The 16,985-nt window shown below is 42.6% G+C and overlaps 1 protein-coding gene across 7 annotated transcripts in view; it reads right to left on the bottom strand.

The window, feature by feature from the left end:
• The window catches only part of LOC111871803 (peroxidasin), a 735,056-nt gene that overhangs the window by 344,283 nt on the left and 373,788 nt on the right, over positions 1–16,985 (bottom strand). The window contains exon 1 of one of the 7 annotated variants that reach the window (XM_023865163.2): positions 1,932–2,018. The exons of the other annotated variants lie outside the window; for them this stretch is intronic. The gene's annotated coding sequence lies outside the window, so the exon portion shown is untranslated. Of the gene's footprint in view, positions 1–1,931; positions 2,019–16,985 lie in introns of those variants that run through there. 7 annotated transcript variants of the gene reach the window in all.

The following is a 16,985-nucleotide window of genomic DNA, read 5'->3' as shown; positions in this document are numbered from 1 at the left end:
GACTCAGCTCCATGAGTAAGTAATGTGACATGACGCCTGAAAGCCAGAATAACTTATTCAGAGTAAACGTTTATTTCTAGGCAACGACTCGGTAAACAGGTTACGCGGAAATGAATAAGCATGCAACAATAGAAGAACTATCGCTTCTATGCAACGGCGAAGTAGGATACGGTGTTTTCTGTTGGATCTGACCCGAGGCTATAGAGGAAACAAGGCCGGTTGAAAAATAACTGAGGGAGTCTCTTGAGACGGCAGTCGAAGATGACTGAGGAGAAACGGCAAGAAAGGAATTAGGCTGTGGAAAAGAACACGTGTGTTGCAGTTACAGCGGGACTAGTGCAATTTCTCTGTTAAAATTCGTTGCTAGGAAGCGGCTAGTGGAGACTGTAATAGACTGAGGACACTAGTCTGTGTGTCTCAGTGATCTGTAAAGTGTAGATCCGAGAGGTGTGTACAAGTGGTCAACAAATGCACAATAATGACCATAATAATAACAAAAATAAGAAGAGTAATTCCGAGACATTAGCACGTCAAGAAATCCTGTGCTGTGTTCACGCAAACCATATATCTGATTCCATACTTAAGTGGTTAATTCTTATCCACAAGATAGCATCGCATTTCTGTAGAAACCAATTCAATACACAGCCTACCCCTAGCGTTTATCGAAAAGTTGCTTCCTCAGAGGAATTAAGAATAAATTTGGATGAGTTTTTCGCGGTCTTAACCATGAGTGCTACTCAATATGCCCAAATACTTCATCGTCTTATTGTTCGGTGCCAATAACAGTAACAAGAAAAACATAATCTGATACAGACGAAAACAACGCGGCTTCTGAAAATAATGATTAAACCCATAGCTCAGTCGGTATAGCGACTGGCTAAGGGCTGAACGAAAGAAGTGTCGGAGTTCGAGTCCCGGTAAGGTCAAGAATTTTCTCCTCTCCACGTCGTCCAAACAGGCTCTGGGGTCCATCCGACCCCATATCCATGAGTACTGGGGTTAATAGGCAGAGGCATGAAGCTGACCACTCAACTGCAACTAGTGCTGAGGTAAATAAATGTGGCTGTATATCCACTACCCGTACATCTCCATGGAGTATTGTTTAACTAGTTAAGCAGAGGGACAACTTTACCTTTTACCTTAACCGACCGCAATAGGAGGAACATAAGGCACTCGAAAAAGGTACATACGCGTTCACTTGAATATCATATGCTATGGAAGGGGGCACAACAGAAGGCGTTCATTGAAACTTCTTTTGTAAATGTATTCATCACGCACACATTGCTGGCCTTGACACGTAGCAGAGTCTTGCAGTAGTAAAAATACAGACTTAAAAGCGAGAAGTTTTCGGAATACAGGCAGGGACACCGGTTATTCGGGTTACGTTCTTTTTCTCAGTTCCTCCTGACAAAATCCTGATATTGGACTTCGGTCATGACACGATCACTTCCTTTCAAAATCTTTACAAATCATCATTCGTAAATCACCTTACAATTCATGCTAAACGGCGTTAATTACTAGCAGAACCCTATAGGAAACTATAAAGTATTATTTTTGGTGTTCGCATTTGTTAAAATACTCACCTAACTGAAATATATTTAAAATAAACGTTCTGAACCTACAGAGATCTGTGTTTATGTCCTGAATAATCCTTCCTTTGTTTTCTTAAGTGCAAATTTGCATTTCTGCTATATGTATAATTGGACCAATGCTGATCAGATCTAAATTCTAGGGTAAACCTCCAGTACGCCGATAAGTGATGTCTAGAAACGAACTATGAACACAAAGTGAAGGAAGTGACTTCCACATTAAGCTCTTCTATAATGCACTTTGCACATGCAACACAAGATAATTTCCTGCAAAGTGCTAAAATTTATATTTCCTAAATTATAAGTTTGTTCATTATGAAATAATTACAGAAACACGATTACGTTTGGAGCAATCTGGTTAGTTGTGTCGTTTCGTCTCTTTCTCGAAATCCTTTCAAGTTTTGTTCTCAAGAGCAAAGCTCTTAAATGGGGCATGCTCAAGAGAAAATTCAATGTGCACAAAAAGGCGGCTTTTCTTTACAAAACCGAATGCTTAACTTCCAGCAACACAGGAGACACAGCAGATGAAGTGGTCTGAAACTGCGATTTATGGTTTCCAGAGGACGAGCATGCGCAGGGAAGACAAACAGCTTGAGGCTACATCAACAGTTACGCTCCAAGTATAAACAGACAAGTGGGACGTGTCGAACAGACTCCAGAAACCTTATCTTCGATAATTTTAAAGAGGAGCATCTCTTAATTTTATTGTTACGGCGAACATTTAAAGGACACGTTAACACGCAACAATGTACTTCTTTTTTTCCCCCCCTTGGCGCTACAGCCCCAGTGGGCCTAGGCCTACCTCCATGGACTTCTCCGTTGGCTTCGGCTTTTCTAGATCTCACACATTCGGTAGGACTCCTTGGGCGGGTGATCAGCTCGTCGCAAGGCCTCTACCTGTACACAAACACAGAAAAACGCACATACACAAACTAAACATCCTGCCCTGAGTGGGATTCGAACCCAAGATCACGGTTTCCAAGCGAGTGAAGACAGTACATTCCTTAGACCGCTAGGCTACCGTGACCGGCGTACTTCTCCTTACGCCCACATAAAATTAATCTGGCCTCAAGTTTGTCATCTCAGTAGGCAGATGTCGTTAACAAAGTATGCTTCAATATTCCTATCATGTTCCTATGACCACATACATGTCCTTTATAATAACAAACAAAACAAAACAAACTTCGTGACCTGTAGTCCTCAAGCGAACTATACCGACCGAGCAACCGCTGCTTTTCGGTGAATTTTTTTGCCAACTTTAGCGGATAGAGGGTGTCACGTGGTCAGCACAACGGATCCCCACGCCCGTTAAGCTGTTTCCTTGAAATAGCTCCTCAGTTACCCTCACGAGGCTGACTGGACCCCGTTCCAGACCCTCTACTTCTCAGAATATCTGGTGGCGCCGGGAATCGAACCCGGGACCTCTGGATCTGAAGGCAGGAACTCTGACCACTAGACCCCAGAGGCCGTCCCCTTTTATAAAAACATTTGAACGAATGAATGAATCTTCGCTTGCCTTCGTATGAACATGCCAAATGAGATCTTCTCTTTACACCTTAATTTCCTGCCACCCACAGAGCAACATACCTGCGACGCGAAGTGTTGGCATGTGAGCAATATGTTGTGCAGTAGTAAACATTATGACAGTTTGAATTGAATTTTGGTAAGGCATTTTCGCGATGTAAAAACAACGGCAACGTGACTTCTGTAGGTAGCTCCCTGCTTGGCTTGCGAAACTGTGTATGTAGATAAACCGCAACCATAATGTGACATGATGCCTGAAAGCCGGAATAGTGGTGCCAGAGGAGACGTCCATTGCTAGGTAACAGCTGGGCAAACACGTTTCCGCGACAATGCCGAGTACTGGAAATATTGTTGAGAGACGCTGTGTTCCGTTGGGTCCGCCAAGGAGCTATATGACGAGGAACCCAGGCCGACTCAAGAGATTGCCCGCGTGGAGGCGGTGTCAAATACCTCCACAGTAGCCCTGCGAGTTGTAGGAAGCGACGAAAAGGGAACCCAGTGTCTGGGGTATAATTGGGACAGCCGGATCCTGGGGGGATACAAATACGGGGACCTGGCGCTTCGGGTTGGGGGAGTCTCGAATCTGAGACAGTAAAATGTGGTAATAAGCATAATATATAAGGTCGTAATTTCACAGTTTGTAGTTTGTTACTTTATATAACTACGCATGATAATTAGAAAGACAAACAAACGCATCTAAAATAAACTGGATTTGAGAGGCCTACGAATATGAAATGCGGCGCTTTCTGTTACAATAATTTAATTCTGTGAAACAAACTCGAACATTTTGCACAGAAAAATAATTATCGTTATTTCATTCTGCGTTCTGTGCGTTGTATTGTCACTCAGCGTTCCAGGATCCAGTGGTGCAAAGAAAGCAGAATGTGTTAGCTCCACTTTGGCTTTATTTGTGTCCAGGCTTAAGTCAGTGTGGAGCGTGAACAATAACATGGCCGTTACGGCTCCAGTCAGACAGGACAACACAATAACTCACGACTTCAGACCTACTGGTCCTGTGGTTGAATGTTGAAACAAATATGACAAGTGGACAAAGTGCAGCGGATATTTGTATTTTATAAACGCATATTCAAGTCTACTTTGTTATTTGACGACCACTGCTTCTAAAAAGAATTGTAAGGAGTAAATAAACGCAATATATATATATTGATTTCTTCCACCGCTTCTTTTCTGTGTAATTCATTTCCATAACTCAGTAAAAAGGCAAAACTCTCAGTGTAGCAGGCCGTGGAGGCCCATAGGGTTGTGGTAAGTCGAGGTTCCCACATTTTCTAGACAATTAGGTCACAGATGGCGGTAATGTCAGCCTTACGCTCCAGCCACCCTTTACCCCCAGGAAGATTGCTGGTACTAACTTCTGTTAGAGGCTGAGTCGACCCCAGGGCAATAATGAGGCTGGAAGGATTAGGTCAACTCAAAAATCACTGAACTCAATCGCGAATTGAACCCGCGATCTTCCGGCTGGTAGCATGCCACTTAACTATGCTTTTCAACAGTAGCGAAATAAGGTAAAGTTGTCCCTGTACTCAACGAATTAAGCGCTACGCCTTGAATGCATATGGAGTAGACGTACAGGTCCGCATTTTCTTGACGTCGGCATTAGCTAGAGGTGAGTGATCAGCTTCACACCCCGGCCGTTTCGACCTCGGGGAAATAACCCACGATACTAATTGGATAGGAAGTTGGGTGGAGCCCAGAGCCGGTGTGGATGATTTGGAGAAGAGAAAATTCTTGACCCTACCGGTGTAGCTAGGCGCTGTACCGACTACGCTACCCCAGCTCCTGGAATCTAGAGAAATATGATGATTATTATGAATGGTAGATGTGTAAGTATTTGGGTGAAGATGATCGTGACACATCATGAAATACAGGCGCTATTGCATCATTTTCTTAGAAACAGTAACGAAAACCGCGAAAAGTTTCCGACTGAAATAAAAATTGAATTGGAAAGAATCAGTTTTAAGGTCACATGACCTGAAGATTGTGTAAGGGGGGACCTCTATGTAGTCCAGGATTGAGAAGTTATCGGTTGTATCACAACGAGGAGGGATACCATAGCGGGCCATCCACACGAGAAGACAATGGGCGGCCTATTTTCTTCATGACAACTAAGTTCTGTTCTTGTGTCAACTTAGTATTCGTATAGGAAAAACAGTTCCCTGCTAAGTTCTAACGAGATCTCAGTCCCTTCAGTTTGCGTCGTCTTTTTGTGCTTTCATTTATTGCATTATTGTTAATTTTGGAGGAGTTTGTTCTTCGGTTCACAATGTATGTATAATTGCCATTGTTGTTATAAACTACTGCGAAACTACGCAAAAGGCACAGTGTTTCTTAGTCTGCTAGTCGTTGGCGAAGTCCTGTAATAATACCGCTAACTTTAGCGAGTCTGCCATCTTGGCTTCAGTGCTTCATTGGCTGAAAGCCAAGCAGCTCTGCTGTCGAGAGTAGATCTCTGATAAATGGTGATGTGAGATTAGGCAGTTCAGCAGACCTAGGCGCCTCTGTGGTCTAGTGGTCACAGTTCCTGGCTACAGAACCAGATTTTCTGTAAGATTTTCTGAGAAGTAGTGTCTGGAACGGGGTCCACTCAGCCTCGTGAGAATAATTGAGGAGCTACTTCCGTGGAAAAATAGCGGCTCCGGTCTAGAAAACTGAGATTAACGGCCGTGAGAACATCCACGCGACACCCTCCATCCGAAAAGTTGGCACTAACTTAGTCAACAAGCGGCGGCCGTTCGGTCGGTATAGTTCGCTTGCTGACTAAAAGCAACGGAGTTTTAGCAGACCTATGCATTTAATGACGGTGTGTTTTGACAAGAGAGCTTATAAAATCTCGGATATACGACCATGAACTGGCAGGATTCGATACCATAATCCCAGTGGAAGTATTAAAAGAAAACAGTGCCACCTTGTCCACCACAAATCCCACATGACCCTGGGATAGAAGCCGGGTTGCCGTAATGGAGAGCCGGCGGCTAACCGCCTGCGCTATTGCACAGCCCAGGTAGGTAAAGGTCATTGTTGGATAGAAATTGCGTCATATAAATTTCCGTCGGTTTCTTCGACACAGGTCCGTAGCAATGCCAGAGACTGCCGTCTAACATTTCGGGACACATTTCTGTGCATGATTTACATAATTTACAGGTCCGACCACTATGGTAAGTGTATCAAACATGTTCTCAAAATCCATAGAATTCAGGAATTTTTAAATTACGTTGTGTAGGTATTTATTTTGTAAGAAATCTATAGATGAATTATGACATTTCTCCGTAGTGATCCACTCCTTTGTATGATTTACGTACTGAGAGAGAGAGTCAGAGTTACTTTACGACTGGCGGTTTACCGCCAATCAATTCGTCTTGGCGTCAAGCCCTTTGACACTCAAGGCCACATCTATTTTTTAATTGAACACTTGCGGTCATAGTCCTTACGTAACATCCTCTACAAATGCTCTTGGCCCTCGCCAGCGCATTTATTCTCAGATGCGAGTCTCGCAGGCCTCATGCCCACATTTTACTCTCTCAGATTAGACTCCCCCAACCTGGAGGTTAGGTCCCCGTATTTATATTCCCCCAGGAACATGGTGTCCCAGTTGTACCCCCAGGCATTGCGTTCCCTTTCCGTCGCCTTTTACGACTCTCAGAGCTGCGGTGAAAGGGATTCGAACCCGCCTTCACACCCTGGAGAGACAGTCTACAATATCTTGACATATAAATTCGATGCGGACCGAATACAAATGTAAGAATAATTATTATACTGATAACAAATGTCACGTAGGTTCATTGGTTTATTGAGACGCTATTAGGAGTGACACACGCATACACATCGACAAGATATGTCTAGGCTGGCACTTCCTGATAACCAGACCACCCGATTCGAGGAGCAACATCTTGATCCATATAGAAACACTGATCAGATATCGTCAGTCCATCATAAATCCATCCGACACGTGTTTGAAATTCGGATTAGGTAACAGTATGTGAAAGTCTTTATTTTCCCTGCATATACGTGTATATACACCTAACGTACATAGATTAAATATAACGCATTGTATGGAATAACTTATTTAATCAACAAAAACATGCGCTGTTACTAAGGTATGTTTAAATCATGATTTTGAGTCTGAGTAACTTTCAACATAAAGCAACATTTATTACAATCTAACCTTAATTTTATCTGATACAGATGTACCGGTGTTGCAGAGCTCTGTGAGGTATGTTCCAACCCGCCGGGCACAATGATCACTCGTTTATCATGAGGACTGAATTGTGTTACGTTCCATCTGAACCGGAAATTTGTAAATTTCTATTCATGTTTTTAAGTACATAACTAAATTACTAGCATAATCGCATTCAATTCAATATATCGATTTTAATTGCTTTGTTAATTTGTAACAGATCCCTTAATTCCCCTATTACTAATTGAATTGGCTGGTCTAATTATATGCGAAGCCGACAGCGCACACACCCAGCTTTAACTAAACCAAGTCACCTGAGGGGCTCCTTGGAGTATCATACTTACCAGAAATTAAAAAAAAAAAAATTCCAGACTTCTCGGATATGACGCCGTTAAGTTAGGTACACATATAATATTATGACATGACGCCCGAAAGCCGAAATAGTGAAGTCAGAGTAGACGTTCATTAGTAGGCAACGTCTCGGTAAACATGATCCCGCGGCAAAAAAATAACAAGCAACAAATGAGGCATTGTAGACACAATTCTACCATTCATTCTGATCACGTGGTCTACTCTTCTACTCTGAATGAGGTAGGAGGTTTAATGACTATTACCAAACTACATGGCTTCAAAACCCCCAAAACTGAAAACATGTGTACTCCAATTCTGAGTAAACATCTCTACATTTCTCTGGGCTTTTTCAGCTTCTTTAAGCTTATTAGTCTGTACCAGGTTCCTCTAGAGTGTGATTACGTTTGCAAGAATATATTTTTATCTGAAATACATTAATAATGGGACTCGTATACTGTACACAATATTAAGGGAGGCATGTGTCTTCCCCAAATCAGAATTCAGGCGCTCACTGATACTGTAATCTGTTCTCTTTCGTGATGGGGAAGCTCGTAAGTATTGAGTCGGGCATTAAGGCAGATGCGTCAATTGTATGAAAGATTCACTACCTAAAAACTGCTTTCACGGCTGAAGAGGTCAAACAGAATAATCCGTACGAATGGACGATCACGTAGTTCTCGAGAACAGGAAGAGTTATTAAAATATGAACGTGGATAAATGAAAAATGGCCGTAGCACAACGGCTACAGCCACATGTTAATGCTGTACAGGCTGCACTGATGCTCACGAAGCTAACGCTCCACTTTCTCACCCTCTCAAGCCCATCTCCATGCCAAAGCGAAAACCTTTTTAAGCTGATGGCTTTTGCATTTCTGATGATGGACATCCTACTCTGTCTGAAGTGCCATGTGGGTCGGTCGGGGGCCATGTTAGCAAACAGACCCACGACTACGCAGGAAATGCAGTTTCACGACATCAGAGCTCGCCCTAAACTCCACTGTGAATTGTGAATTCTCCTGTCTCTGGGTTGCAGTGCCATGTTATTTGTGAGAGCCCGACGTCTGGGACGAACATATCGCCTTCATCTTCAGGGCTGAAGATTACACCAAGCAGGAGGGAAGCTGATCTCTGCTGAACTTTCCGCCTGTTTCTGTTTATTTCTTCGTTTATTCTAAGATTATGAACTGTCTGTTTGCAGCCACTTGCTCGTGCTTGTTCCGCGTTCGCAAATTTTTCTATTCTGAAGATGGAGGTGATACGTTCCACAGAAAGTCGACTCACACAAGACCTACACGGCGCCACATCCCAGAAGATGGCGTTCTGAATACAAACTCGTCACTCTTTCTAACGTATATGTATTCTCCTAGATGCTTTTTTTTCGTAACTGCCTTAGTCGTGACACACACAAGAACAAACTGCCACATATGCAGAACATTTCGTTTTGGTTATATAAATGAAACGTGTGAAAGTTTGTTCTGTTCCCGTCACTAGGTAAAGCTATTAAAGCCGCTATGTTGGGTCCACTACGTGGCTCCAATCTCACACCCAGGTCATGTGGGTAGCAGGCTACACGGCGTCATATCCTGGCACAGAATAATCTTCATAATAAACACTGTGAGAACCTCAAACCTCGAGATCATACCATTAGTAGAAACCTCACATCTGTTCCCTTGCACTCTCCTATCATTAATGTCACAGATGTGGTATTCATGCGAAATTCTGAGATGTAAATGGTACTAGCGCAATTTAAGGCAAGTAAGTAAAGGTGTTCCTGTAACAGGCCGTGGAGGCCCATAGGGTTGTGAGACGTCGAGGCTCCCACATTTCCTAGACAATCGGCTCATAGATGGCGGTGGGGCTGTCAGTCTTACGTGCCGGCTGTCTTTTACCTCCAGGAAGATTCCTGGTACGCACTTCTATTAGAGGCTGATTCGAACCTAGGTCTATAGTGCGGCTGGAAGGAGTAGGTCAATTCAAAATGCAATGACTATCATTCCTGCTTGTAACATAGTGCCTCAACCAACTACGCCATTGCTTGTCCCAAAGTACGGGGTTTACACGTGTAAATTTTGTACTGAACAATTGCAAACACAGCGCCGGTGTGAAGGTTCTATGTGGTAAAATAGACGTAACTACAAGTTGTATATTTGTATAGTAGGGTTCTAGAAAAGAACGTAGAACACTGAAGGTTCATAAAACATGCACATGAAATATGTGAATGACAAGTTCAGTTGGCATGTAACATTGCGCCATGCTGACGGTACAGCCACAATTCAATCATAAAGCAAACAAAACGTTTCTTTGTGGGGAAATGAAATCCAATCGCATGAAAATATTTAATTTGCTTTTAAGCTGCAATGACATAACAAGTTGCTTAAAAGAAAAAAATAAACATACGGGGGAAATGTGACAGTAGTAAAGGCTAAAAAGAGAAGAAACCACTCAACCATCACAAATACAATTTGATGATTAATGTTTCGACTCTTCCTCCCAGAATTCAAACACACACACAGATACATGCATTTATCCGTGTAACACAAATATTCACATTAATCACGAAGGCTTCCAGTTCTTTCCAATCGACTTTTTGTTTCATAATTTGTAGTCGCGAGGTCTGAATTTAATCCAACCAACACCAAGAGGGCCTGTGAAGGTTCGTGATGTTCATGTAAGGGGCTCTTTACTTACTTATGGAGCTGAGCCCTTCTTGAGGAGAAGCCAAATTTGCAGCTACCCAAGAATTTTCCAGAATTTTATGGAACCCGAAGGTTCATTACCGTGTTCACAAGAACCCTCCACTGGTCCCTATCCTGAGATAGATCAATCCAATCCATACTATCCCATCCTATCTAAGATCCATTTTAATATTGTCCGCTCACCTACGCCTTAGTCTTCCAGTTTATACCATAATTAGTTTCCGGCTATCCACCGCGGTTTCGAGCCCAGGTCAGGTTATGTGGGATTTGTGGTGGACGAAGTTCCACAGGCGAGATTTATCCCCGAGTAAGACGATTTGCCCTCTCAAACTTCATTCCATCAAATTCTCCATATTCATTTTCCACCCTGTCATCGATACTGCAATCTCGATCCTGACAGCGTCGTTAAGTAACCACAGACGCTAAATCCATTGTAACCCTGTCATTTCTGTTGTTGGAAAGGAACGAAATGTTTCAACTCAGAGATGACACTACAATGTAAGATTTGAGGCTTTCACGGCGGTGACTATGAAGAAAGCAGTCTTCTGGGATTTGGCACCGTGTATGTGTGGTGTTAACCGACGTTTCGGAGGAACGTATCGCCTCCATCTTCAGGGTAGAAGAAAAAATATAAGAATTCTGCAAGCGAAGAGACCGTGAGAACCGGTAAAAGCAGACTGTCTGCTTTTCTTCTTCCCTGAAGATGGAGGCGATACGTTCCTCCGAAACGTCAGTTAACACTACAAATACACGGTGCCAAATCCCAGAAGACTGCTTTCTTCATGACACTACAAGTTTCACTGAAATCCCCAAATCTACATATGAGATGAAGGGGTGTGTGTGTATCCTTGTTTATATGATCGTTTGTTAGTTTGTTCGGTAGATAAAAAGTGGCAACAACATTCTAAGCTATGTGCATGCAAGTGAAAGGCTAGTCACATTAAACTTAAAGACAGTTAACAGTAATCTAGCAGCTACTGGTATTATACGTATTACGTATTACTAAAGAAGGCAAGTATGAAGAAACAGAATTCTGTTATGAAGAACAGAAGATGCATAACAAGAAATATTGGATAGCAGAAGGTAAGAAATCTTCAAATCATGGGAAAGGTTTCTAAGTACAAAAGAAAAACATGTGCGTGGCAAGCAACGACATGTCGATAATATTGTAAAGGCCGAAATGCAACGGAAATAGAGCTCAAACAAATATTATTACAAATGAACAATAGCCGAATTTCTACAAATATCTTTTATATAAGCCGAACCGAACTCCCCAAGTACAAGGCAGTACTAAGCGAGACGAGACCCAATAATCAGAGATGAAAGATCAAAAATTAAAGATTTGAAAAGCTTCACAAGTCTCGGTGGATTCGTTTCGGAACTATTCAGATCTGTAGGATCGCTGATGGAACAAAGGCTTTCATAACTTACAAATAGATGATGGAAGTAGGTACAAATAATAAAACCACGGCTTCAAGCTCCTTTGATGCTTGCTTTCAGAAAGGAAACTAAGGAAACCTCCGAAAAATACGGAGGCATGAGCTTACTGTGTTACAGGAATAAAAAAGTCTTTAAAATGTCTCAGACTTAATTCTTAGAAGGAAGACACGTCTTTCGGCCTGACCATTCCTGAATGGACAAAACTGTCAAGCGTACGAGTAACTCTATACGGGATTTCGCTTGGTAATTGTATTTATTCGCCGGTCACGGTAGCAGAGCGGTCTGAGGTATGTACTCTCTTCGCTCTCTCGGAAGCCGGGATCGTGGGTTCGGATCTGTTTCCTGTGAGGTACGGACTGAATTCTTATATATTATTCTTATACACTGCCGGTCACGGTAGCCGAGCGGTCTAAGGTATGTACTCTCTTCGTTCTCTCGGAAGCCGGGATCGTGGGTTCGAATATCACTCAGGGCATGGATGTTTAGTTTGTGAGCTGATCACATGCCCAAGGAGTCCTACCGAATGTGTAATATCTAGAAAAACTGAAGTGAAGGGAGAAGTTCAAGGAGGTAAGCCTAGGCCCACTGGGGCTGTAGTGCCAAGGAAAAAAAGTTGTATTTATTCAACACCTACACATCGTAACTACACGTGATTATAGCGATAAAGATAACATGTACATAAAATTAGTTAAAACAGAGTACACATGAATGACGCATATATTGACATCTATAACACAATATTCGAAACACTGCAAGAATTAAACACCAGATGGCGACACATACATACTAGAGAAAGATAGAATCAATTCAGTTTATTAAGCACTCACATTAAAAATATATCTGGGGCTCATGACCAGATATTTATTACTGTTTGATATTTACAGTCTTGTTTTCGCGAGGTGCCCTCTTTGACGAGAGGACTGGTCTGTCTTGTCTTGTCTGGGACCTTCCTTATATAGCCTCGGGACGGGGCCCAACTAACACCAAGATTTCCTAGCAATCGTTCTATTTTTGCTTGCATATACGTTGTCGCGGTAACATGTTTATCTAGCCATTGCCTAGCAATGGACATCTCTTTGTCCGTCTATTTTCTAACAACAGCTGTATACAGTATATAAGCATCCTGCTCTGATTAAGGATTCAATTGACGAAAGGCCAAGCAGAGAAGATGATACATGAGGAACAGAACCGCAAGAGTTCAGCTAAAGAAATCTGTGGTCTTCAGTCTCACAGGGCTTGACGCCAACTCGATCTGACTGGCTGTAAAGAGCCACTCGTTAAGTAACTTACATTCTAACTTTGAGTGAATTAATTTGCTGGGGAACTCATACTCGTAGCTTGTTCTTAGTGTGCTATGTTATGACGTGTTTGGAAAAAGTAACTTCTACGACACGTTTCGGTATTATAAGGTGATCGTTAAGTAGATCCTGAAGGTAACTGCTGAACTGTATCGCTTTTTATACTTAATTTATTAATAAAATATTTTAACAATAAGCTGCAAAAGCAAGACAGGGCAGCAACTGCCTTGAAGTAACTTGAAGTAGAATTGAAATTCATAAGGAAGTGGCAAAGCAGCACACCAAGATACATGCGGAATATGACCGCAAGGGTTCAGTTGCAAAAATCTGTGGTCGTGAGTCTCAAGGGGCTTGACAAGCAGTTTCACTTTGAAGATTGCCCGTGCAAATTAAACACTTTACGTTTGCTAAACTATTCCAAAATAGGAATCAACTGAAATAAAATAATTAATGAGATGAATAAAGAAAAATTTAATAAACGACGTGGACGGTATTGGTAATGAAAGAACGCCGAAAACGGATTCCACGGTATAAAACGAGGGACCCATTTACAGAGGAATATCCCGGAGATTACGTAACGAGCATTCGAAGCCAAACAGGCTTAATTACCTGTATCATGAACTGAAGAAGTAGGAAAGAAAAATATACGAAACTGGATGACAAAATATCCATACACGATTAGTAGGAAGCCGTTGCCGGTTGTTGGGAAAGGATGAAGCTACGTAAACAAGACAAACTGTGGGGTGTCCCGAGAGTTCACATAGCGCATTTCGGCAGCAAAGAAAGTTGAATCTCAGAGCACTGTGCGGCGGGTGGCATCATGTTAGCAAGCACACAATGTTCCACTGTTCCTTAGCAGTTTTTGCTACACACTAACATGGCCGTCAACATGCCACGAAATTACTAGCAGGAGGACAACTGAGAACGGTAATGGAAATGCAGTAACCTGAGCTTCCTTCATACAAAAGTTCCTCATGACGTCGAGTGAATAACTGGTTCTCAGGTTACTTAGCCTCGATACTGTTACGTCAGTGATTATACAGAATGCCCCGGAGGAAAGATCAATATTCTGGGAGGTCAAAGTATCGGGCATTCAAAAAAAAAGAAAGAAAGAAAGAAAGAAAGAAAGAAAGAAAGAAAGGGGGGAATTATATGTGTTCTATTCCAAACGGTTTCCGAGGTTTCACTGTACAGACGAGCAACACGCCATGTCCTCACACGAGTTGCAAAGTGCGTTGATGTTGACGGTGGAATTTTCGGAAGTGTATTGTACACTGTGTATTGTAGGTAAACTGTACCAACTTTGTCACTTGGACAGAAAATATGGACATTAGAGACAGTACGTAATATTTACTATAGGATTCTGACGATGGTGTGTAACACACAGAGATATTGGGTTTTCGGACTTTATCCATCGTCCTGGTTTTTAAGATAACTAAGAAAAACACGACGTTTCGGAAACTGGATCTGCTAGCTCTTTCTAAAGAACCCAACAGAATAGGTGTTTTCCCTCACCTGAGGACGGAAACAGATCCAGTTTCCGAAACGTCGTGTTTTTCTTAGTTATCTTAAAAACCAGGACGATAGATAAAGTTCGAAAACCCCATATCTCTGAATACGTAATATCTCTTTCTTATCAAAAATTTTGGAAGTGTACAGTGAAATATGAGGTCATTGGATTTTTTTTTCAGTTGACCTAATCCTTCCAGCCTCACTAGGCCCTGGGGTTTACTCAGCCTCTAACAGAAATGAGTACCAGGAATTAATTAAATAATTTTCATGGGGAGTAAAGCGCGGCCGGCGCGTAAGGCTGACAACCTTACCGCATTCTTTGTGAGCCGATTGTCTAGATAATGTGGGACCCTCAACGTCTCACAACCCTATGGGCCTTCACGGTCTGGTACAGCTTCACTTTTTTACTTTTACAGTGAAATATCTCGGAAACCGCTCTGAATAGGACACATGTACATACACAATTTTTTGCTTAGAATGACCTTACAGAATACTGACCTTTCCTATTGGGACACACTGTATAGCGTCGAATGGAACAGGGAGGAGATCAAGACATCCCAGTGATGTGCAATCCTCGCATAAAAACTATCCTTGTAACAGGTCGTGAAGGCCCATAGGGTTGTGAGACGTCGAGGCTGCAGTATCTTCACTAGACAATCGTTTCACAGATGGCGGTAAGTTTGTCAGCCTTGCGGGCCGGCCGCTCTTTACCCCTCAGAAGATTTCTAGTACAGAGGCTGAGTCGACCCCAGGGCCATAGTGCGGCTGAAGAATTAGGTCAATTGAAAAAATCCACCTCGTCGGGTATCGAACCCACGACCTTCCCACTTGTAGCATAGTGCCTCAACCAACTGCGCTACCGCGTGCTCCCGCAATCCTCGCATTCGAACAGAAAATTAATGAAGACAACGAAACGCTTCAGTCAGGTGAAAACGGTAGTCAAGTGGATTTCGGAGCTGGAACCTCCAGCGTTGCCGCTACACTCTTCTCACCGATGCACTCGCAAAGACAGAGCGAAGCAAAACGCGAAACAAGAGGCTGTGTACATTACTGTCTTCTATAACGAACTCCGCTTATTCAGAATTCGGAGTAACGTCATGCTTCCTTCTTCATTATGCAAGACAAAAAGGAGAACTGTATATTGAGACACCCAGTTACTCGAAATCATTGGTACGCATCAGTCAGACATGATATCACATTCCCCAAGACAGTCTATTTTTCGATTCAATATATTTCCCAGTCTGATCTTAATAACAAATTGTGAGCCTTCGGGTTACGAAGCAGAAGTGATAACCTCCACAAATAATATTCATATAAGCTTGAATATTGCGATGTTACGATAATGTTGGATACAAATATATATTTATATGCACGACCCGTTTTCGCCTGTCCTTCTGGACACATGAGGCCTTGTAGTAAGGTACATTGTTACCAATGTTTCGGAGAAAACTGCTGTCTCAGTCTTCAGGGTAGAAGAGTGTAATATCACATAACAGAGAAACCTTCATTTACATCGCTCTGAGAAGCTCAGAGCCCCACAGAACAGCAGAACTCGTTAGAGCAAGTTACGAGTCACGACCTAATAAAGGAACTTGATGTGCTTTAGTTTTGGTAGCCCTGCATCGAACTGTCGCAGTAAACCCTTGCACTGCCTTTACGTTTCTAATTGCGTTATCTCTCGGCTACAAGAACACCATTCACTGGGACCCACCCCCTACCCTGACAGTGACCGAGACTCATCACACAAATTGCTGATGGCACACAAGGGTGGGTGATTGAGGGGTTGGAAATGGGGGTTATGTACCTGCGACCTTCCCAACAACCAGAATAAATGTTTGCGTTTGTTATGTCCGTCAGACTGTGAGATTCTTCCACGCTACTGACCACTGGACACTTTCTGATGCCCAAACGGTGCGATATTTCGATATGTGAACATCATTTGGTGTTTCATATGGAAAGTCAACACACAAACCCATTTCAAATTCTCTCCCTTTTAATTGCGTTGCTCTGTCGTCAGGGTGGGAATTGAATGGAAGTGGCACAGGATCGGGCGTCGTTCTAAGCAAAAAAGTACATATGCACATGTGCCCTGTTCCGAACGTTTTCCCAGATAGAGCTACTCCACTGAACAGATCCAAAATTGTTGACAAGAAATAGATACTACGTACTGTTCCTAACGGAGGCATTTATTGTTCAAGTGACAAAGTTGGTGCAGTTTGCCTAGTATATTGAAAGGTAAAAAGGTAAAGCGCCGGTCACGGTAGTCTTCGCTCGCTTGGAAACCGGGATCGTGGGTTCGAATCCCACTCAGGGAATGGATGTTTAGTTTGTGTGTGTGTGCGTTTTTCTGTGTTTGTGTTTAGGTAGAGGCCTTGCGACGA

This window comes from Cryptotermes secundus, unplaced genomic scaffold (genome assembly GCF_002891405.2).
Source record: "Cryptotermes secundus unplaced genomic scaffold, Csec_1.0 scaffold873, whole genome shotgun sequence".
Classification (NCBI taxonomy): Eukaryota; Metazoa; Arthropoda; class Insecta; order Blattodea; family Kalotermitidae; genus Cryptotermes; species Cryptotermes secundus.
The sequence above is the reverse complement of the archived record's forward strand: the minus strand, read 5'-3'. Positions and strand labels throughout refer to the sequence as shown.